General features: G+C 34.9%; 2 long non-coding RNA genes and 1 pseudogene across 9 annotated transcripts in view; 2 read left to right on the top strand and 1 right to left on the bottom strand.

Moving 5' to 3' along the window:
• The window catches only part of LOC134477360 (uncharacterized), a 53,918-nt gene extending 49,842 nt beyond the window's left edge, over positions 1 to 4,076 (top strand). The window contains exon 3 of the long non-coding RNA XR_010049375.1: positions 3,983 to 4,076. This is a non-coding gene — a long non-coding RNA (uncharacterized LOC134477360). The remainder of the gene's footprint in view (positions 1 to 3,982) is intronic.
• Positions 1 to 25,216, bottom strand: part of LOC111758592 (uncharacterized) — a 272,253-nt gene that overhangs the window by 182,435 nt on the left and 64,602 nt on the right. The gene's annotated exons all lie outside the window — the stretch shown is intronic.
• Positions 16,873 to 17,696, top strand: LOC100720811 (high mobility group protein B1-like; annotated as a pseudogene).

The raw sequence follows: 25,216 nt of genomic DNA on the forward strand, positions 1-25,216 counted from the left end.
TGTTTAGGGAAACAATTGTTAAGTACATTTCTTTAATTCTACAAAATTCTTCAGAAGATCCACGGTTGGACTGAGCTTCAGTTATCTATAATAGCAACCTATTTATACCATTTATTGGCCTTTCTCTCTTCCCTATTTCACTTGATTCATTTGCTTCCTAGGATCACCTATCAATCACAGTACTTATACTCAAGTTTCTCAGTGTTTGCTTTTGGTGGAACCCAAAATAAAATAAGAGATATTTAATTTAATGCTCTACATGCTTCTGTATCATACTAGTTTTTCACAATGGCAACATGTAAGATGTGTAATTAAAATTATTATCCTGACCACATCTTACCTGTAAATTTGGAATACTGTTCTAGAGTTTATTTTCTTTACTAAAGGAAGACCTCTTAAATAGAAAGCACTATCTTCCTACTCTCTCAAATGTCTTAAAATTTAGACCTAAAATCCCATATATATTTGTAGTTCATTCTGCTCTTTCCCTTTTATCCTTCAATTGGTAATAATTTAGTGATTATTTTCCTATTATAACACATAAACTCCAGAAAAGCCACCACCACTGATAATCTGGCACTGAAACATTTTATTTTTTTAACTTTTCTTTTTCTTTTTAATTAACATATAACAGTTATACCTTTTATGGGGAATGGTATGATTTTCAAATATTTGTATACAATGTGCAATCAAATCAAGTTAATTGGCATTTCTGTCTCATAATTTCTTTTTTTTTTTTTTTTGTCTTTTTCTTTTTTTCTTTTTTTCTTTTTTTTTTATCGGTACCAGGGATCGAACTCATGACTGCCTGCTTGCAAGGCAGGCGCTTATGCCGCTGAGCATCCCCAGCCCCTATTTCTTTATGTGTGGAGCTTCAGCTTTCTGATTCTTCATAAAATACTACAGCTAACTGTAAACTATAATCACCTCACAGTGGGGTAGAACATTAGAACTTATCCCTCTTATCTAACTGTATTTTGGTACTCACTAATCAGACTTCTTCTATTCCCTAGTCTCTAGTTATCACTATCCTATTCTTTTCCACTTTAAGATCAACTTTTTTTCTCTTCTGCATATGAGAAAGAATTTGCTTTCTGTGTCTGGTTTATTTCACTTAATCAAATGTTCTTTAGTTTTACTCATTTTGCAATAAGTGACAGGATTCGTTCTTTTTTATATCTGAAAAATTCACATGTATACATTTATATCATACGTTCTTTATTCATCCATACATCTACATTGATTCTAGATTTGGCTACTATGAATAGTGTTGCCATTAACATGGGGAATGTAAATGTCTTTCTCACATACAGACTTTACTTTCTTTGGGTATGTAGATTGACGTGGAAACTGACATATAGAATTTAATAAGGTGGAATCATTAAAAAATCTTGGAATAAAATTGTATAGATATACAAATCTATAAATATTTACCTTTTGTAAATCTGCACTTAAGTGGCATTTATCTGTCCCATCTAAAAATGCTTGCAGGTTCATGCACTATAATACCATAACTAAAAGACATTTTTAAAACATTATTCCTAAAGAATGTGTGAGTAATTAATCACCAAAAGCATATGGGGAAGTGTGGAAATCTGAATATATAACTCAGGGTATTATAGAATAGTTTCAACAAATGAACTCAGGAAATGCCATTTATTCCTACACTAAACTGAGAACTGTTCTTCAAGAAGTGGGAAGTTGAAAGGTTAAAAAGGTACAAAAGCTTAGAAACAGAAAAAAAAGGTAGTCAAAGAAGGCTGTGATATTATTCAGAAATTCTAGTGTTAAAAAAATCAGTCATGGTATAGCATAGACAACAGAGAAATCACTTGAGAGATCACCGCAACCCATGTGTAAGTGCCTTTGCTCAGATAAACCTCACAAATTCCCCAATGGACTAGCAAATCAATAGTTTTCATCACGGTTGATAATGACAAGATAATGGAAAAGGAATATTTATCAAATGATACACATTATATAACCACAGAGTGGAGGGATTATAAGACATGAGACTTCTCAGTGGCCATTCATATTAGAAACTGATTTCTACTCATCAAATTATAAAAATCCTTATAAAAATACCATCATAGTTGTAGTCCCAGGAATTAGCTCCAGTAAAGTTCCAACAAAGAGAGAAGGTATCTAAAATGAGCTCTAGTGGGCATCCTCTAAAACTGAAGAAGAATTATTCAGCCTGAATCTGTTCAGTAGCAAAAAACAAACATAACTAGAGCACTGGAAAATCATAAATAGGTTATAAATATATAAGTGGAAAAACATAACCAATGTTTTCAGATCTTTCCTAGATTTAGTACTTAAGATCAGTTCTACATAGTACAGAAAACTACATATGATTTCTTCATTAATGTGGGTTCTGTTTTTCTCAATTATACTTTCATAATGTTTCAACTGAAAATTGCCTTTGACTACTAACTACTTTGTCAACTATTAGCTAGTATCTGAAACACCAGGAATCAATAGATAAAAGTAGTTAAGGGTCCAGTACTCAGAACAATAGATATTCATTCTTGGTGAGTGGCATATCACAAAGAAGGTTCCTAAGGCAGGAATTCAGATCATTTGCTAAATGTATCTGTGCTTATAAGAGCTTGAAGGACTGGGTCAAGCTCTTCAAAAGACTGCATGTGCTTTGAATCATATTTAATGCAGGACACAAAGATTTATAAGATTGGGCTACAATGGCTGCCACAGAGTCAAATGTAGAAGAGAGCAAAAGATCTGTCTGGTGCTAGAAATCCAAAGGATCCAGTTACAGTGTGGAACCCATGGCAATATCTTGTATGAGTATGCATCAAGAGGCTGAAAAACCCACAATGGAAGACCAAGCGGTCTCTGCCAGGAGGCTGAAGGGTGGGCACTAGAAGCTACAGTGGGTCTTCCATGCCCAGAACAATGATGACTCATTCAGGTGGGCGCTCCCCACGCAAGTTCACAATTAATCAATTAACCACCACAATACAGAAAAGCAAGAGCTTGGAAACAGCAAGAAAGGGCTCTAAATCTGTCCATTCATGTTTAGCAGAATAATATGCCTGTTAGTTTGGCATAATGCAGGAAGAATCATTCACATGTAGAACCAATGTTTCAATTTTGATGAAATAACTTGAAGTGAAATAACTTTTAAAGTGAGTGAAAGCATAGTATAATATTTTCTGGCACTTTTTGAGTGACCTCTTATAGAAGCTTTAAGGACAGAGTAAGAATACATAGAATTCAAAACAAAGATTTTTTTGAGAGCATAGTCAGTTTCTTAATGAGCCATTGCTGTATAAAAAACAGTGGCTTAAAACAACCACCATTTTATTTGCACATAATTCTGTAAATCAGAAATTTGAACTGGGTTCACAAGAGTGATTCACCTGCTGACCTCATGGGAGAACACTCATGAGGATACTATCATCTGGTGGTCACTTAGGATTCATGGTCCAAGACAGCTTTAATCAAAAATCTGGTGGTTGATGATGGCTTTCACTGGGCCTCTGTCTTCTTGTGGTCTCTGAACCTCAAGGAGACTGGCTGGGGCTTGCTCATGTGGTAAAAGCAGCATTCCAAGAGGGCAAAAGCAAAAGCTTCAGAGGTTTCCTGATGTCTAGGCTCAGAAGTCTCACAATGTTACTTTCTCTAAATTCCATAAATGGAAAAGCAAAGTCACAGGACTTCCCAGACCAATGGGTTCTGAGAAAAGATTTAGAGAGAAATAGTAAAATCACAGTTGCAAAAATGGGCCTATATACAAATGGAAGGACTGTGGTGGCTAGCTGTCTTTGTAAATAACCTGCCACAGCTAGAGAAATATCTCTCTGTAAGAGTTGGAATGAAACTGAAAAATCCATAACAAGCTACCCAATATATGTACAAAGGAATCTTAGAAACAAACTACCACAGAGTGCTTAAATGCTAAAAGGAGTTAGGTAATTCCCAAATGTTTACTTTGTTTATCTGAAATGTTTTCTGCCAGACCTTCAAACGGCTGACTTTTTCACGGTATTGGAGGATCTCTCAAATTTTGCCTACTGGGAGAAGCTGTTCCAGATCACTCGAAGGTAACTTCCCCATTTCGCTACCACAATTTCCTCATAGCCATATGACAATCTGAAATGACATTTGTCTACTTGTTTATAATGTATCTAAATCACTAAAATGCAAGCTCCATGAGATTCTAGATTCTTTTAATTTGTTTAGCATAGTGATATCAGCTAGTGATTGAAAAGGTAGCAAGTTGAGGACAAGCTTTTTATGACTACTTCTCTACCAATACCCCACATTTTACTCAAGTCTTAATCTCTGCTATGAAGCCCAAAGTAAATGACACCATCTCCTTATCCCTGGACTTACCAAGCATTTCCTGTACAAACATGCCTGTTTGGAACTTCCCATTATGTTAAATAGTCAAGTGTTTGGAATGTATCTAATTCACTTCATTTTCCATCATTTTCAATACTTACCTTGTTATTGTGTGAATCAAATAAAACACGTACCAAAGTATCTGGCATAGCACAGGTACTCAATAAATGGTAGTTAATCTAGTCCAAAATTCAATTATGAATAATTGAACTTACACGTATCTCAACCCCAATTGATATCACACTCATTTTGTTTTATATTACTGTACTAATTCCAATCTCCTGTTTCTGAAGGATTCTCAGACTACTCAGATGGTTCCAACATTAATGTTTGCAATTGTCCAAGCCAGAAATAAAACATGACTGGTATTCAAAGTCAGAATAACACATTGAGTATCAGATAAGAAGTTGTTTTGAAGCATAGTCAATAGGGAAATTACCTGCTGAGCAATCTACCTATGTTCTTAATCTAACATTATACCATCCCTTCCCTCTTCTCCACAAAACTCAGGTCCTTCTTCAAGGACCAGAAGTGGATTCCCCAGAAGTGGAATTCCAGAAGCAGATCACCCAATTTCTCAATTCCTTATAATTCTGCCTTACAGCAATGGGTTAATATTCTCAGTAATGGCATCTTTAGACTATTCATACTTCAGTTATTCTATCATTAATGCTATTATAATGATTTCTAGTCACATTTTCTACTCATAACATGAAATTCTTTTCATTAAGCTAAATTTACATTAGTGAATATGAAAAGTCTGCTGTGTTTATCCTTGGAGAATGTTTCCCCTAGATATTAGAACAGTAGTTTGCTCAAATCACAGGGTCTTTCTCATTATCCTGTTCAAATATTTTTTGTTTATTCTTGTTATATTAGATACCATCCTGCAGGTGAGGACAGCATGGGACATGAATTTATCATCTTCTTCCTTAGTATCAATCTCTTCAGAAGCCCAGAGCAACATCTTGGAGTCATTGGTTCATTTCACTGTATTTATGTCTTAAAATGTAATTTTTTACATCTAAACATTGTCTTTTTCTTCTCTATGTCATCCCTGTGAGAAGGCAATTAATGAGCAATTAGGCTCAGTTATGTCATGTCTCCTATAATTAGCTAACACAAGCAGCTTGTGGCAGGTTTGATGTTATAAGCCATGACTTTTGGATTCCCTTGTTTTTGTAAGTTTTTATTCCCAATCCTTACAACTGTTTTTCAGATTTTCATTGATATCTTCAAGCCTCCTTCTTTGGCTCCCTATAGTACATCTTTGTTTTTTGTAGATGATTTAGCTGCTTGATTAAAAAGAAGTTAAAGACCATTAGATACTATTTCCCTAATTTCTTACTAATCCCTGAAGATAAACCTGCACTACCATCTATATAAAGTCTAATTTCTTCACAGAGAATAAGATGTGCATCACCTATGCATGGCTAATTACTCTGTTATTGATACTAAACCACCCAAACTTTTTCAGATCTTCTCTCTCTCTCTCTCTCTCTCTCTCTCTCTCTCTCTGTGTGTGTGTGTGTGTGTGTGTGTGTGTGTCTGTCTGTCTGTCTGTCTCTCTCTCCCTCTCTCACCATTTGAAACTTTTCTTCTCTATTGGTAATTTTTGGACAAAAGCTTAATTTATCATATTAAAATTAGATTTCCTTTACTCATATTTATCCTTAAACCACCATTTTCCCTCTCACACAGACTTTGTATGCATAATTTATATTTTTTGTTTTTATTTTTCACAGTATGCTTATTTGTCAATTCAGTTTAACAAATATTTTAGCAACTGGTATGCATTATGCTATGTACAACCATTGTAAAATTGCTTCTAACCTTACTTTTTCATTGAAAATGTATGTCTTGGTGACTTTTCTAGTCAATGAGACAAAATACCTGATAGTCACAATTTAAAGAAAGAAAAGTTTATTTCAGGTCGTGTTCTTAGTCTGTAGTTCACCAGAACCAAGGCAGAAAGTAATGGTGAAAGGGTCCAACAGAGAAAAGTTGTTAGGCGGCTAGGAAGCAGAAAGCAAAAGCAGAAGCCAGAAAGGGAAATATATCATTCTATGTCACAGCAACAGTGACCTGCCTCTTCCAACCAGATTCTATCTTCTTATAGAAAGTCATCCATAATGCCCCCATAAATCAATCATCTCTCAAACACATGAGGCTTTTAGAGTGATCTTAAATATAAGTCATAAAATTCTTCCCCTGGCCCCCCAAAAGATTTATGCACATCTCTTTATGCAAAAACCCATTTAATCCAACTTTAAAATTACCAAAGTTTTGACAGCTCTAGCATTGCTAAAAAGTCCAAATCCAAAATATCCTCTGAGATGCAAAGCAATCTCTAAGCTGTGAGCTCCTATAAAATTCAAAAAGAAAATTAAACACTGCCAACATATAATGGCATAGAGAAAACATTCCTGTTCCAAAAGGGATGAAGAAGAGAACAGGTGAGTATTAAACCAAAGCAAAACTAAAACCCAGTAGGGAAAGATTAAATACTTCAGCTCTATGTACAGTGCTCAGCATAAGCTGTGGTGAGATACAAGCTCCATCAAGTTGGTTGGTCCTACTGCAATGGCTTTACCAGTGGATGTTCCCCCAATGGTGTCTTGGGCTTACTCCTCGTGGCTTCAGGCATTTCATGTCCCTGGCCCAACTTTCTGGGGTCTTCACTGCTCTTTTGGCTTCACTCTCGCAGCTTCGCACACTGCCCTTTCAGGGGACACTATCTGACCACCCAGATCTTCTGAAACCTGCCCCCACAACTCTTGCATTCTGTATGTCTGTAAAACCAGCATGACATGGATGATTCTGAGATCTGCCACCAGTTCAAGCAGTAGCCAAGTCACCTTGAATCATGACTACCTCTGAGTACCTGCATAGCTGAGCATTGGGAACTGAATTCTAGAGAATCTATGTTCTAGGTGACCCTTCTGGAGCACAGTGCCTTGGAGCTCTTCTCCATTAAAAAGTTTACATTTTTGAATCTGCAAAGGAAGAGGTCTTGCTGATTTCTCATATGTCTTAAAGCCATTTTTTCTATTTCCCAATGAAAAGTATTGGGAGAACCAGCATTCCCAAGATCCGGCCATGGTGGAACTTAGACATATTATTCCTCAGCCCTCTTGGTAAGCACCCCTGAGGTGGGCCAGGAGGAGAACCACCAGCTCCCAAGATCTAGCCATGGTGGAACTTATGCAGCTTGTTCTTCCATTCTCTTGGTAAGCGCCCCCGGTGCTGGCCAAGAGGAGAATCAGTGCTTCCAAGATCCGGTCATGATGGAACTTAGACAGCTTATTCTCCCGCCCTCTTGGTAAGCACTCTGGCACAGGCCAGGAGGAGAACCAGTGCTCCTGAGATCTGGTCATGGTGGAACTTAGGCAGCTTATTTTCCTGCCCTCTTGGTAAGCGCCCCCCCCAGCACAGGCAGGAGAAGAACCACCAGTTCCCGTGAGCCTACAGGCATGCAGGCTGAGAATCAAACTCTCCTCTTTCCTGCCATAGCAACTGCGGATAGATATTTCAGCGTCTTTTGGGAGGATGACCATATGCAATATAGCACATATGAGGGATTTACTCCTTATCTTGTTTGAAGGCAAAGGTTGTTTACACTGTTTTGTTTTGTTATGTTTGTTTTGCTCTATTCAATACTCTCTTTCAATTGGTTTTATAATGTTCTGATTTTGGTTTGATTTCACTAAACCTAACTGACTGGATAAATATTGTGAAGATATTGTGAAGATATATTATAGTACCTATTACTACTATCCCAGTATCCTGCTGTGAAGTCTATACCAATTTCATTGCATTGTCTCGATTGGCTTTGTTCTGTCTTATTCTGTTGTATTTTTACTACCTTCAAAATAAAATTAAAAAATAATAAAATATTTGGCTTCTTTTTAATGCTAATCTTTTTAGTAACCAAGTTCTCTTCCCTAGAACCTACTTTGCAGGCTCTTTTTTATAGTGAAACTGAAAACGTTCCCAATTTTTAAAAAAATTTATTTAAAGAGAAAAAAATGAAAACAGAAACATATTGTCATCTTAGAAATAGTCGTCAAAGTTACAAAATTAAAGCATACAAAGTGACAAAGTGGACATTCAAATAATGAAACTGTAAAAAGTTCTGTTCAACAGTCCAACAAAAACTTAGTAATATGGTTATCTATCTTACACACTTAAACATACATTCAGTTATATCCTTTAGAGCACTTTCTTTTCCTCTCTTTTTTATAATAACAATTACACTTTTGGGTTTTATTACCCATTCACTTCATATTATTTTTTAAAAAGAGAATAAAACCAAATGTGACAAAACAAAATAGAGGCAGTCAAAACAAAAGGATGAAATAGTACATGATGTAAAAACAAAATACAATGTGATCAGCAATGGTTACCATAAATGCCTCTTGCTATCTTCAAAAGAATTGCTCATTTCATCAGGTATCATAAATTTGAACAAAACAGTACAAAACAAAACCAATAAAAATGAAACCTTGGAGATATTACAGGACTTCAAAAGAAGTTAATAGTTAAAGCAGAATGGGTGTCATAGTGAATCTTATTATCTTCAAAGTAGTTGCCTATATCCTCAGACTTGATACTAGCAAACAACACAGAATAGAGTAAAATCAGTCAAAACAAGACAGTGAAAACAATACAGGGCTTCAAAATCAAGTTAATAGGAAATAAAAAATGACTATCACAATATATCCTGCTATCTTTGGAATAGCTGTCCATACCATATAATCTAATACAAGAAGAAAAACTGAAACAGAATAAAACCAAACTAAACAGAATGATGAAAACAATAGGGGTTTCAAATCATGATAAAAGATAAACGGCCACTGCTTTCCCTTTTAGACAATTGCCCAACAGGCTTTTGCTTCTGATTTTCAGTATAAACCTGGATAAAACCCCCCCACAGTATCTGCAGCACAGCCTCAACAATGCCTAGGAATTTCCTCTGCCGTATTAATTAGTCTACCATCCTTAATCTCAGTCTCCCACAAAGTCTCAGAACATGAACAAAATGTAGACAAATCTGCCAGAATGCAACACACATAGGCAGTGCTGCCAGTGGAGTCCTTTATTCCTGTTTAAACTTCCTGAATCTGGTCTTTAGAGTTTGCTTTTTTATGAACATTCTTGTCTGTTGAACTCTAACAATGTTGGATTGAGCATTCTAAATCTACTTCCCCAACCAGCATCTCCAAACCTTTCCAGCTTCTAAACTACATAGTCAGGTAGAATCACAACAATCACTGACTTCTGCTACTAAAAATCTGTCTTAGTCACTTTCTTTGTTGCCAGGGCAAAATACTCAAAATACTCATGATGTTAGTCAATTGTTGGTAGACTTTAAGATAGGAAGTCATGAAGGAAGAAGCTGGCAGAAGAAAGCTGCTCACATAATGGTGGCTAAGAAGCAGAGAGCAAGGGAAGAAGCCAGGAAAAGAGATATATCCTTCATGGTCACAGCCACAGTGACCTGCCTTTTTAAACCAAACCTTATCCCCTAATAGCAAGTCAACTATAATGTCCCCCAAATCCAATCATCATCCAAACACATGAGGCTTTAGAAGTAACTTCATTTCATTTTAATTTTTTTTTTTGTACTGTAGATTGAACTCATGACCTTGTGCTTGTTAGGCGGGCACTGTGCCACTAAGCTATATCCTTGGCCCCACGGGGGTCATTTTAGATATTAGCCAAAACATTGTACAGATTATAAACCTTCTAACTGTCAAACACAAAGGATATATTTTCATCTTTTTTTTTACTTCTCTGCAGTGTCTGATGATTTTTCTCAGTCTTATCTTCTTGAAATTCTGTATTCTCTGATAATATGTGACTTTACCAAATTTTCCCTTGGCAAAAGTGGCAGAACTCTAATATATGTAGCCTATAAGGACACAAGTTTAGATCCAACAGATTTTTCTCTTTAGTTCAAGTTTTTTGAGACCAGGACCTTTGGCACATTTTTTACATTATTTTTAGAACTTATAAAAGTTTCTAGCACAGAATGGACAGTAATACAGAATAACAGAAATAATGCAATTTAATTCATCCTTTTAAAATATGCAAATCATTTTGATAGATTAACTAAGTTGTATAGCTGTAACCCACTATATAATTTTATAGCATTTTTACCTCAGAAAGAAATTACTCATTCATTAGCAATTACTTTTGCATTCTCTCCCTCTTCCCAGCCCCTGAAAATCACTAACCCATTTTTTTTATTGGCATAGATTTGCCTATTCTGAATACTTTATATAAATGTCCAACTTATTTTACTTGCCATAATATTTCAAGGTTTGCCCATGCTGTAGCATGTATCAGTACATTATTTCTGTATTCTATCATATGAATATATCATATTTTATTTATTGATCATATTGTGGACATTTGTTTCTACTTTAGGACCACAATGAAAATAATGCTATATATAATCATATATACATGTTAGTGTGGATATAGGTTTTTCTATCTTTTGAGTACACAACTAGGGATGAAACTATTGGATCCTACTTACTAGGCTGCAAGTGACTCTACCTTTAACATTTTGAAAAACTGCCAATTTTTTTTGCAAATTGTTTGCATTACTTTCTAATACCACTGATAGGATATCAATAGGGAGTGAAAGCTATAATTGCTCCACTTCCTCACCAACACTTGTTACTGTCTGTCCTTTTTTTTTCTTTTAAGCCTTCCTGGCAGGTCTGAAGTAGTGTTTTCTTGTGGCTTTGATTTGCATTTCTACAATAAATAATGATGGTAAGCATCTTTTCACATGTTTATTGAACATTTAAATAATAGGTAAATATTTGATGAATGTATGAATGTATATAATCATAGACATTACATAGCTCAGAAACACTCATCAGTGTTTCTGCAGAGAGTTACTGTCTGATGGCAACAAAACATACAAAGTGATAGGAAATATATTCTGAATCAAATAATTGTGAACAGTTAAAAGATAAACTTTGGCACATGAAAATTTTGAAGAGTTTGAGCAGATAGCAATTTATGAATCACCCTGCAAGCAGTTTAGCACTCCACTAGTAGGACACAAGGGGGAAATTTTTATAAACTATTTAAGAAAGCAAGACAAAAAATATATTTGATTGATTAAAATGGAAAGTCCCTAGATAAGGTTTACTGTTGATTTCTGCTCAGTTCAAAGTTGGTTGGTAATTTCTCATTGGCTAAGTTCATTTTGTTTTAGTGTTTATATTGAAATGGACTAAAGTTTTCTTACACAGAGATCCAAGGCATTTGGATCTAATGGCCTGTCAATTTTTAAAAAATTAACAGTATTTAAATATCTTGCTGTGGATATAGCTCAGTGGCACAACACCTTCCTGGCAAGCACAAGGTCATGAGTTTTATTTCTGGTACAAAAAAAAGTCTTAGTTAATGTAACTGTTATCTATGTTTGACTTCTTTTGAGATCAACACTGACATTTGATTTTGTAGTTATCAGAGGTGATGACTGCCTTTTTATTATACTGATTTCATATTACATCAGGAAGATACAATAAGAAAGAGGAAAAGATAAGGAGCTATTTAGAAACAAGTTTCTACTCTCAGAAAAAAATGACTTAGTACTCTAACAGGTAGGGCCTAAAGTAAAGATACAAAATGTGTATCATTTTAGCCTGCTATGGAATGCTATGTTTGTGCTTGATTCAGTAGTTTTGAATCAAACACACTTATTTATTCTAACTTAAAGGTTTAAATTGATATGTTTATCTTGTTGTATTCTTGATATAGATAAAGAAATGGTCTGAGGTTTTTTTCCTTTAAATGTTGTTACTAGATTTCTCCTAAGTATGTAGTATTTTCACTAAAAATACCTCAATACCAGTTGAACTGTTCTACAGATGCTTCATTTTCTCAAAAAAATATAAAGCTAACAGAATACTAGTTTATTACAGATCTCTCACTATAGCATCTACAAAGCATTATAGTCAAAAACCTGGGGGATTTTTTTGTCTTTTTCCTTTTAAAAATTTATTTCAGTAATGTTTGAACTTTTTATTCCCTAAAGGACAGTTTAGTCTCCACAGTGTGACTTAAATCCAAGCTCCCTGAGGAATAATGAGAAAGAAAATTTACTATAATTATGTTTGATTGCTTCTCTTTTATCAGAGAAGAAATTTATAGTTTTAAATTGAATTTTGTTGGGATTTCAAATGCAAGCCCTTGGCTACAGAGAAAAACCAACAGACTATGACATTTAGAGTACTAAGAGTCAGAAATTATGACTCCAATCTGTCTTAGTTTACCTGTTTATTATACTATAAACATGTACTAATAAACGAAATAATATTATAAAATCTATTTTAGCTATTTTGAAATAGACAATACCTTATTATTGCCAGTGGTGACTATGAAGTACAACAGATCACTAAACTTAAAAAAAAATACTGATACCTCATTAAAAAAACCACAAAATATTATAAAATAAAAATATGTGTAAAGAAATAATGAGGGGGCATGATATGGGAGATTGAACCCATTGAGCTACATCCTCATTGCCTTTTTTTCCTTTGAGACAGGACCTCCTTCAGTTGCCCCATAAATTTATAAACCTACCTCATCCAGAATAGCTGAGATTATAAGCATATACCCACACTCAGAAGCAATAATTTTTAAAGTAAACAATTATTCATATTAATCATACAATATTATAGATCTTAGTGATGTTTTAACAATAATCCAAAAAATTTGTATGTATTCAATAAAAAACATGTTTACAATAATCAGAGGGTACCAGAACTTTCTAAATCTCTTGACAAGCCTTATATATTTGTTCATTACAAGTATTTTATGCTGTATTTAATTAGCTCCATGTATTCTTACATGTAAAATCACTTTTAAAAATATTTTTAGTTCCTTAGATTGCTGAATTTTAGAGTTATTTTCTTGCTAAGGATCAAGCCCCAAACCTCATGAATGAATGAATGAACCTTTATCACTGAGCTACATACATTCTTATTTTGAACGTCCTTGTCCTCGTAATAATTGGCTTATTGCTTGTGCCAGACAACCATACGTGTCATTTTGATTGGCTTGGGAGCTGCCTAGAAGATTAGTAAAGCACATTTCTGTGTGTGTTTCAATGAGTCATGGAGGCATGACCTTGGGGATATATCAGGTCCTGAGTCCCTTTTCCTCTAATGTTATTCCCCTATTCTACTTCCTAGCTGCTGTGGTTTGAGCAGTTTTCTTCCATCATTCTCTTCTATGAAGATATTTTTTCCTAAGAGAGAGCCAACCAGGGACTGAATCCATGAGCTCAATTAAACCTCGCCTCTTTTAAACTGCAGGGGTCAAGTATTTTGTGAAAGAGACTAATACAGAAAATTTGTACCAGAATTGGGGTTCTTACTATGACTATATCGACCTGGTAGTTTAGAACTGGTTTGGGGGAGGTATTTGGAAAAGTTTGGAGAGAGGAGCCTAGAGAAGCCCTAGAATACTGTAAGCAGAGCCTGGTAAGTGATTCTAATTAGAGCTCAGATGACCAAAAATACTTATCGGAATGCAGACAATAAACACCAGACTCAAAAGGTTTAAGTTGGGAATGAAGTCAAATAGACAGAGGTCATATATGCTATATTCTGGCAAAAATGTCTATATTTTGTCTATGTCCTAAGACTTTGTGGAAAGCTAGTTTAAGGGTTGTGAACTAACTGATTTGGTGAAGAAAATTTCAAGTAACCCAACATTAAGGTTGTTGCATGATCTCCATTGGCTGCTTTTAATCCGATTTATAGAATAGATAGGGAACAACAACAACAACAAACCCAGGACAGAAATACTGGAAACACTTGAATTTTAGCCAAAAAAGATTAAGTATAAAGTTAGGGCTATAGGCACTGTGGTTGATAAAGAGATTAAGCACCATTAATAAAAAACCAAGTACTCTGAACAAGGATAAAAAGAAAGATACCTCAAAGGTATCTCAGAAATTATCAAGACCTCACCCATGACATGCTTAAAGATGCAATATGTAAACATTTCATTTGAGAAGAGAGCTTCTGGGCTCCTTGCTTGAGAAAGGCCACCCAGGAAATAGGTTCTTTGAGATTCCGTTCACTCTGTTCACTCATCTAGGTGTTCAGAAACTGCTGTAGTCGTGGTGCAAAATGGTTCAGCTTCTGCTTAAACTGACAGCAGAGCTTGGTGTTCACATTATACTAGCTGTATAGGCAAGCAGGGTACAAGAGATGTAGGATAAGGGAATTTCCACCCAAATTTCAAAGGCAAGAAACCAGGAACATGGAGCATCTGCCGAGGAATGCCACAGGCTGTGAGCAAAGCAAGCCCAAGAAACAGGCACATCTTGTAATCTAATTCTGTTGTACATGTTCTTTGGATAGTTTTGTTACTTATCTCCTCACTTAGAAATTCCTGCTGCCCCTGACACTTGTTTTCATGATTCCTGAAATTTGAATTTTAGGTTGAGTAATGCAGATATTGAAAACAGTTGAAATTTCTTCACCTCAGTGGAGATATCCCAGCTAAAATTTCACTGATAAAGCTTTCCTATTTTTCTTATTTACTGATGCCCAAAACTGCCTCTGTTCCCAATAGTTCTTGGACAAACACCTTTTTACTTATCCAAACTGCAATGGAAATTTAAAACCAAACTGCAATGGAAATTTAAAAGTCAGTAGTGAAAACCTCTGGTTTCATTCAAGCTTGGATATTGCCACTACATCCTTACAAGAACAATCTGGACAAAGTAAAACTAAGTGACTTTCTTAGGATTCATCAGAGAACTTAATTCTTAGAAGCAAAATGACTTCCTGAAATCTGGGGAGACACAAACTTCCTGAGAATGAGTGTAGCTAGTATCTGTTCAACTGCACTAGAAATCACAGGAAATATAAACTGACAGGAACACATGAAAATCAGAAGTTGCCGATAAATTGCTTGAGACTGAATGTGGACCAATATGAAAGTGAGAAGCACGTAAAGATAGTGTCTTGGGAAACTCTACAGTTTCATGAACTTTGTCTCTAGAAGTCTTTCCAATTTTTCTTGGTGAGGATGCCAGAAAATTCCCTTTGTTCTGGTAGCTGGGTAGGGGAATATAACAATTACAAGCCACACCTAGTATACCCTCCAGAAAGAGTCTTTGCCAGAGTATAATTCTAAGAAGGTATCTCAGGTTGGAAAAAAAATTCCCACTCCTCCAGCCCCCTGTTGTCTTCCTGGTTTAAGTGAAAAGGAGAAAGGAACACCACAAGTTAATAGAGAAAAAGGCATAAGAAATAGTTGAAAACATTGTGGCCAGGGAGAACACAGAGTAAGAGATAAAAGCTATACCACTGAAGGAAGGATGAAAACACTTGTCAAGGCTGCAGACCAAAGCACTGCCCAGTAACAGAATAATTAAATTATTATAAAATAATAATTTACTTTCATAATTACCTCTTATGTACTCTTATCACCAAACTGGCAAGTCTCTACTATAACAGCAACTTACAGCTGAAGAATCAGCTGAAGGGACTCTTGAAGGAAAGCACGTATGATTCCTTAGGAATGGAGATGAGGAAAAGAAACACGAGAAAACTTTAAAGCACATAGCTGTAACACACTTTAGCAACACACCTCGTAGCTGCATCCTCTTGCTAAAAGCCTATTGGTCTCAGTTCCTATTTTTTGTTGCAACACGTCTAGCTTTTATCTTAAAATTATAAGGCATAATAAAAAATACAAAAATATACAGTCTGAAAATAAAAAGTATCCATCTGAGCCAGATTCAGGTATGTCACAGACCTTGGAATTATAAGAGAAGATTTAAAGTATATGTTAAAGTTGTAGTGGAAAAAGTAACAAATGCAAAATTTCATGGTAATATAAACAAAAAGATAGAACTTAGGATCAAAAGGAAATGCCAGAAAAAGAAATAGAGTAAAGAAGACCACCTTCAGTGGGCTTGACTGCCTTAAACTTAATGTGGCTAAGGAAAAATCAGTGATTTTAGAAAGGTTTCTATAGAAACTTTCCAAACTGAATTGCAAAGAGGAAAAAATTAATAAAGAATAGAACAGATCATCCAATAATGGTGGCACTATAACAAAAAGTTTAACATATGTGCAAATTCAATAAAAGAAGGAGAAAAAAGAGGAAGCAGAACAAAAGAAATATTTGAAGCAATAATAAACAATAACATTCCTAGTTACCAGCAGGCACTATACTACAGATCCAAGTTCCAAAAATTTTAAACAGTATAAATGTGAAAACCAAAGCAATGCACAACTAGGCATATAATACATAAATTTTAGAAAACTGAAAGCAAAGGAAACATTTTGAAAGGAACATAACACCTTACGAATAAAAGAAAATGGATAAAAATTAGAGCAGACTCCATTAGAAACCATACAAACAAGAAGAGTTTTGAAAGAAGATTACAAAATAAGTTTGGAACTCTATACCAGTGAAATTATCCTCAAAAAGGAAAAGAGAAGAGTAATGTTCAGAGCAGTAAGACTGAGGAGGCTGCGTATGGCAGCCGCTCTCACAGCCACTACAGTGCACTAAGCTCCATAGCTTAGTAGGCAAGTGAGAGCCAAGCAGGCACGGGGCAACTGCGTGCCTCCCTGAGGAAAGCAAGTGAGCATGGGCAAAGGAGATTCTAAGAAGCCAAGAAGCAAAATGTCACCATACACATTCTTCGTGCAAACTTGCCAAGAAGCACCCAGATGCTTCTGTTAACTTCTCAGAGTCTGTTAACTTCTCAGAGTGCTCAGAGAAGACCATGCCCGCCAAAGAAAGGAAAATTTGAAGACATGGGAAAGACAGACAAAGCTTGTTATGAAAGAGAAATGAAACTTGTATTTCTCCTAAGGAAGAAACAAAAAGTTCAAGGATCCTTATGCACCCAAGAGGCCTCCTTCAGCTTTCTTCCTGTTCTGTTCTGAATACCATCCAAAAATTACAAGAGAGCATCCTGGCCTTTCCATTAGTGATGTCACAAAGCAATTGGGAGAAATGTGGAATAATACTGCAGCAGATGACAAGCAGCCTTATGAGAAGAAGTCTACTAAACTGAAGAAAAATGTACGAAAAGGACATTGCTGCCTACCGAGCTAAAGAAAAACCTGATGCAGCAAAAAAGGAGTTGTCAAGGCTGAAAAAAGCAAGAAAAAAAAGGAAGAAGATGATAAATAAGTTGGTTCTAGTACAGTTTTTATTCTTGTCTACAAAGCATTTAAACCCCCACGCCCAACACTACACAACTCACTCCTTTTGAAGAAATTTGAAATGCAAGCCTGTGTAAGATTTGTTTTTAAACTGTACAGTGTCTTTTTTGTATAGTTAACACACTACCAAAGGTGTCTTTAGATAGCACTATCCTTGTGGTATTTTCAATAGTCACTAATCTTGTCTGGTACAGTACAGGGGTTATAAATTGGCATGGAAATTTAAAGCAGATTCTTGTGGTGCATAGCACAAATTAGTTATATATAGGGATGATAGTTTTTCATCTTCAGTTGACTCTGATGCAGCTTATATGAAAGAATTGTTGTTCTGTTAACTGCATACCACTCTAATTGCAAAAAAAAAAAACAGTTGCAGCTGTTTTGTTGACATTCTGAATGCTTCTAAGTAAATACAATTTTTTATTTTAAAAAAGTAAAATAAAAATGTCAATAGAGTGACAATCTAGTGAAGAAATTGTAAAAACATTTCTTCCATAGAATGTATGAATATATTCCATATCCATATATTCATTTTAAAGTATTGAGTAAGCCTACAATAAACTAAAGAGAATCTACAGAAGATGTGACTGATTCAGGAATACAAGATCCGTGACCAAAATTTTCCAACTGGGCTGCACTTTTTAATAGCACATTTAAGTATAGTGCCCCATGATCCAATCACTTCCAAAAGTCCTGCCTCTGAAGAGTTTGGAGAGTCATTCTTGATCTAAATCATAACACAATGTATCCCATTGGTTCAGTTTCTTGGAGAACCCTAATGTAATTTTCTTGTTACACAGTGTTCTATGCAAGGGCTTGGGAACATAATTCACTAATATAGCCTAGCAAATGTGAGGACATGGGTTCAATTTCCACTACAGTAAGTAAGTAAATAAATATCTCCATTCAGTCTTTACAAGTAAAAGTACCATCTATATTTTAAAATTGAACTCAAATTTTACCTTCTCTATAGTGTTTTGATTAGTCAGCCCAAATGGTGCACTGTATCTTTCTAACTTCTAAGGTGCTTACAATAGTAGTTTTACCATCTAATCAAATCTTGTTGAACCAGACAAAAATCATGATCATCTTAATAGATGTAGAAAAGCTTTTGTTAAAGTCCAACATTCATTTGTGATAGAAACTCTACAGAAAAATCGGGATAGTCTTTACTTCAATCTGATAAAAGCCATCTATCACAAACCAAAGTGAACATTATAGTAAATGGACAAAAACTGAAACTTTTCACTATAATATCAGGAACAAGACAAGGATGTCCACTATCACTATTCCTATTCAATACAGTTCTGGAAACATTATCCAAAGCAAATAGACAACACAAATAAAAGGAATGAGAATAGGAAAGGAATAAGTTAAATTATCATTATTCATAGATGACATTATATTCCACATAGAAGACCCTAAAAAGTCTACAAAAAGACTTCTAGATTTAATAACCAAATTCAGTAGCATTGCTGGATAAAACAATCAACACTCAAAGATCAATATCATTCTTGTACACAAACAGCAAACTCTAGGAGAGAGAAATTAGGGATACAAGACTTTCACAATAGCATCCAAAAAAATGAAATACTTAGAATCAATTTAACAAAGAAAGTAAAAGATCTATATATTGAAAGTTACAGTATTCTGAAAAGGGAGATTAAAGAGATATCAGAAAATGGAAAGATATCTTTGCTCTTACATAGGAAGAACCAATATCGTGAATATAGCCATACTCCCAAAAGTATTATACAAATTTAATGTAAACCTGATCAAAATAACATTAACCACAGATACAGAGAAAACATTCTAAAAATTCATTTAAAACCAAAGGAGACCTTGATTAGTAAAGGCAATCCTGGACAACAAAGACCAGTTAGGGGGCATTAAGATCCCAGTCCTAAAATAATACTACAAAGCTACTGTGATAAAATCAGCATGGTACTGGCAAAAAAATACAGGCCTGAGGATCAGTGGAACAGATTAGAAGATGCAGACAAAACTAGAAATACACCCAGCCACCTCATCCTTGACAAAGGAGCCACACAACTCACTAGAAGAAAGACAGTCTCTTTAAGAAATGGTGCTGAAAAAACAGGTTTTTGTACACACTGAAGACTGAAACTAGATCCATGTTTATCACCATGCAGTAAATTAAAGTCAAAGTGTATCAAAGACCTAAATATTAAAATAGAAACACTAAATCTACTGGAAGACAAAATAGGCAGAAATCTTAAAGACATAAGTGTAGGTAGAAAATTCATGACTTAAACACAAACTGCACAGAAAGTACTTCAAAGAATCAACAATTGGGATTTGATCTTATTAAAAAGTTTTTGCACATCAGAAGGAATTACCAACAGAGTGAAAAGACAACCTACAGAGTAGAAAAACATTTTAGCCAACTGTCCCTCAGACAAAGGACTTATATCTAGAACATATATAGAATTGAAAAAAATCAGAAATCTCAAATTCAAAGACCCAATCGAAATATGGGAATCTGAGATGAACACATGTTTCTCATATAAATATGGGAAATCTGAGATGAACACACACTTCTCAAATAAAAATGAAAAATAAATATATGGAAAAATGTTTGACATCATTGGTCATTTGAGAAATGCAAATGAAAACAACACTGAGATTCTATCTCACTTGAGAAAGAATGGCCAAGATCAAGAAATCAACCAATAGCAAATGTTGGTGGGGTTGTTGGGGGAAGAGGAAACTTTTCCACTGTTGATGGGAGTGTGAACTGGTACAAACACTGTAGAAGTCAGTGTGGGGTTTCCTCAAAAACTAGAACTAGAGGTTCCATTTGACCCAGCTATTCCCCTTATGGCTATCTTCCCAGAAGAATTAAAAATATCATACCACAGTAATATATGTTCACCCATATATAGCACAATTTGTAATGGCTAAATCTTAGAAACAACCCAAATGCCCATCACTTGATGAATGGATAAAAAGATGTCGTATTTTTATACAATGGAGTGCTCGTCAGCTATAAAGAAGGACAAACTTTTATAGGTAAATGAATGCAACTTGAGACCGTACTCATAAACCAAATAAATTAGACTTATACATATTGTGTCCCCAGTGTAAGAAATGGAAATAGTAAATAAGACCCAAAATGTACAATAGACATTGTGAAATAGGGAGAAATTGTTCAAAAAGAAAGTATAACTGAGTTGGGGGAAAACAGAAAAAAAGGAAGGGAAAAATATATATGTGTAATTGTACTACTAATTTCTATTCATTGAAAATAATAGTTTGTGCTTATATTGTTTGATTAATTTTTCATGCCTATATTATACTCTGAGCAACTACTTTGAAGACAACCATATGTAACATATTAACTATTATCTAAGTAAATCTTCTATTACCTTGTTTTGAAATTCTGTATTATTGTTTTTATTTTTTCTTTCTTAAATAATAAAAAAATTGTTTTGTTCTGTTAGTGTGACATATATACATATTTTATCTTCTACGGAAATTTGTGAATTTTCATAGATACAAGATTATGTCTTCTATAATCTCACAATATACAGTAGATATTCATGGCATATTTAATTTCTGTTTGTTTTACATATCTTTGATCTAGTGATCAAAGGCACTTTGATTGATCTAGGGCAATCAGTGAGAAGGTATATGGTATTGAATCTGTTCACCACCACCAGTGCCTATCCACACCCAGCCCCCTTTGCCATATACTCTTAAAGAAACAAACATGTCACAATCTATAGTTCTTTTTTCTACTTACACTAAATTATAAAAATATGAAACATAATCTAAGATCTGCCTTTAATGACTGCAGTGTAAAGTATAAACTAAAGGGGAATGGAAGAAATAAAGAGGCTACTGTAACAATAAAGGATGATAGCAAAGAAGGTCAATCAAGGGGAGAAGGGTAGTAAAAGTAATTAAGATGCATTATGTATAAGTACCAACTCCCACGATGAATGTAATCATTGTGTACTGCAAACATGTACTAATACAATTTTTTAAAAAATTAAAAAAGGGGTCAGATTATGAATATATTTTGAACATAGAGGCAGTATATTTGTCTGCAGATTATATATATTGTGCATGTGGGAGAGGGATCAAAGGTTATGCTGAATTTCAAAATGTCAGCTCTATAATTAACTTCAGAAAATATGCAGTCCAGATCAGAGCAGGAGGATGGAAGGCTAACAGAAAGTATTTCCAAATGAGGACAGATTATCTCAGAGCTGGATGTTTGAACATTATATTAGTAGGTATATAATAGATGTAGTAGAGCATATTTTAAAAAGTAACAGACATATAGAAAATAAGCTAATAAAATAGACATTTATTAATCTTGGGAAAATCTGTAAGTATATAAGAATGGGAATGTAGACATAGATTTTTAGTTTTGCAAGGAATTATATTTTTTGTACAGTATATATAATACAAAGACAGGCTACTTGACTTAGCAAAAACTTATGCTATAACTTCATGGGAGGGATGATAGAAAGAATAAAAATCACAAAGAACTAAATAAATTCTCATTGGCCATGGCAGGAAGTCAATAGATAAAATAAAAAATGTTCAAATCAAGAAAGAGCATTGCATATTATGTAGATAGTAACAAATACTCAGGAAATTGCTAAAAATCCTAAAAAATGAAGGCTTACAGGCATTGCTCCTCAAAATTTAACGTGAATAAGAACTACATGTACCCGGGGCCTCATCCTCAGAGATGCTGATTCAATAAACTGGACTGCACTAACCACCTGAATGTGCATTTCTTTTTTTTTTTTAAATCTGTACCAGGGATTGAAACTCACAACAGTGCGCTTGCAAGGCAGATGCTTATGCCGCTGAGCTAAATCCCCAGCCCAGCATAAGGTGTTGTTTTTTTTTTTTTAAACTTTTTTTTGAATGTGCATTTCTAACAAGCTCACTGGTGATGCCAGTACCACTGGTCTTTGGCCCAGACTTTCAGAGCAACTGCTTTAGAAGTATAACTAAGAAGTCAGAAATAGTTGAGCAGAGGACATCTGCTCTTCATTATTGTTATTTTAGTACAATGGTTCTCAAATTGGGTTGCCTACTGGAATCACCTAGGAAGTACTGAAAATATAGTAATTCTTAGAGCTCATCCTCAGATACAGTGATGCAGTTGATCTGAGGTGCAGTCTGTTGCTGGTAGTTTTAACTGGTCTACAGGTAATTTTCATGTGTATCTAAGATAGAAAAATGCTTTCAAGTAAAATTTTATTTTTCACTATAAACATAAAGCATTTTCATTATTTTAACATAACTATTTAACTTCAGTCTGTGTGGGAGTGGAAACAATGCAAGCCTAAGTGTTGGAAGACTAAGCTCATGTCTATATCATCCTGAACCATGAGTCAGCATTGTATTCCTGGGAAAGTCATCCGTTTCTTCATATGTACAATTAGGATGTCAGTCTAGTCATTCTCAAAAGTTCTCTGTCACTGCACATTTTTTGAATAATAGATATGATATGTACTACAAAACTCTACAACAAAATTGTTCCATATTGTACAGGGAATGATTATTATTATTAAGGGGTCTTTACATGAGGTGATCAAAATCTATGGAGAATATTAAAATTATAGTTAATGATGTAGCCATTATGCCTACCTTTCCCATGATCCAACAGCAACCACGTGAGCTGGGAAGAAAACCAAGAAACTAGCCCGTCCTTCCCAGAATCCAGCTGGTGTGAGGGTGGGAGACAAGAAGGGCCCTCCTCCCCTAGTTCCATGTGGGCAACTGGCTGATTTGGAGGAAGACAAGCTGGGATAATAGCAACCGAGTTATAAAAACAAGTTATTGAAGGCATTTTCAGCTCATTTTTTTAACTACCAGAAACTCTAAAAAATGTCAGGTAACATAAGAAATATTAACATCAAAGAGAAAATAATATTGGCAGGCTAATAGAATATTGCAAATCATAGAATCCTTAAATCATAGCTTCTGTGCATAAGAACTAGAAACTACAGACTAACATTTTCTGTTTTGCTCTAATTTTGTTCTTATTTTTTTTAAACAGGGTCTTGCTACGTAGTTCGAACGACTGGCCTTGAGTTCACTATGTAGCCCAGGATAGCTTCAAATTCATGGTGATCCTCCTGCCTCAACCTCCTGAATGCTGGGATTACAGGCATGCATCACAGTGCCAGCCCTACACTTACTTTTAAAAAGCAGATTATAAGTGCAGGTACCAGCTTTGTATCCTCACAGAAAAGTACCATTCAAAAGCATTTTGCAAAAGACTTATAAAAAGAGTATCTGTGCAATGATTAAGAATAATACTAATTTGTATAGTGTATATAGGTGCTTTCAAAAATGATTTTATTCATCAAAATCCTTTGAGACACATAATATAAGTAAAGGCTATACTTTACATATGAGGAAACTAACATTTATAAAAATTAAATAGTATATCAGAAATGTTATAGCTAGTATATTGCAGGAAGAGAGGAAAAAAGTTTACATTCAAGCACCCATAATACTAACCATTATTTATTGAACACTCATATTTTGATCAGTATACTTAGCATTTTTAAGGGTACTATGGGATTCATTAAAATATTATTTTTAAAGCCCACATATGAGTGTGTTCTAACATGTAGAAATAAAGAATAGGACAAGTTCTTAAAAAATAATTTAACTCAAGACAAGTAACTTAGGGTAGATGATGATGATGATAACCATCATTTGAAAGCTACTATTTGTCAGAAAATATGTTAAGCATTTTATCTAAGTCTTACAACTCTTCAACAAGACAGGTATTTACTTCATTTTACACATGAAAAGTATAAGCCAGAGAGGGATTTAGGGATTCGTCCAAGGATCACATAGCTGGTGTTAGTTTGTGTGTTACTATCCCCCAGAAAACCTCAGTAGTTATGGGCTGAAGGCTTTTTGGAGGTGGCTGAATCTAAAGTTTGTGATTGATTCATGGGCTAATGCTGGGAGTAAGGGTGAGTGCTACATCTGGCCTAGGGCAAGCAGCCTGTATACAATGTAAGGAATCGATTGACATCACTGTTGTGTTGGTTGGAGCGTCTCTGCTCTGTGCTACTGCAGGATATAAAATGTCTTCACTTCCAAATTGATGCCTCTGCTGGCATGGATAGAACACCTGTCTGAGCCTTTCTCTCCAAAAGCATAATTGGACCCCTCCTCTTTTGTTGCTTTTGGTATCATCTGCCACTATGAAAGGCTGCCCCTCTTCCAAGTGGCGGCCCTGCTTGAGAACCAGCCAATCATGGACTGAAATTGTCAGATAACTAAACCTTTCCCCCTTTATCATTGCATGTCAGGAGTTTTTGTCTCAGCCATGAGAAAGATAATTAAGATAGCTAGTAAGTAATGGAATATTTCACTGTATGTCATAAGATAATAATTGTCTGGCTACAATAAGTTTTCATCTTTCAATGATTCTTAAACTGAAAACTCACTTATGATAACCCTCACTATACAACTTGTAACTTTAAAGATTTGTGTTCCCATGATTTTTTCAAGCTTTATTATGTAGTCTTTTTCCTACCCTTAGATTAAAACTCAGGCAGACCTCATATTTTTTCCTGCCTACCCTTATGCAAAGTCCTATA

Source organism: Cavia porcellus, unplaced genomic scaffold (genome assembly GCF_034190915.1).
Source record: "Cavia porcellus strain 051 isolate PalLab524CR breed Dunkin Hartley unplaced genomic scaffold, mCavPor4.1 scaffold_8, whole genome shotgun sequence".
NCBI classification, from domain to species: domain Eukaryota; kingdom Metazoa; phylum Chordata; class Mammalia; order Rodentia; family Caviidae; genus Cavia; species Cavia porcellus.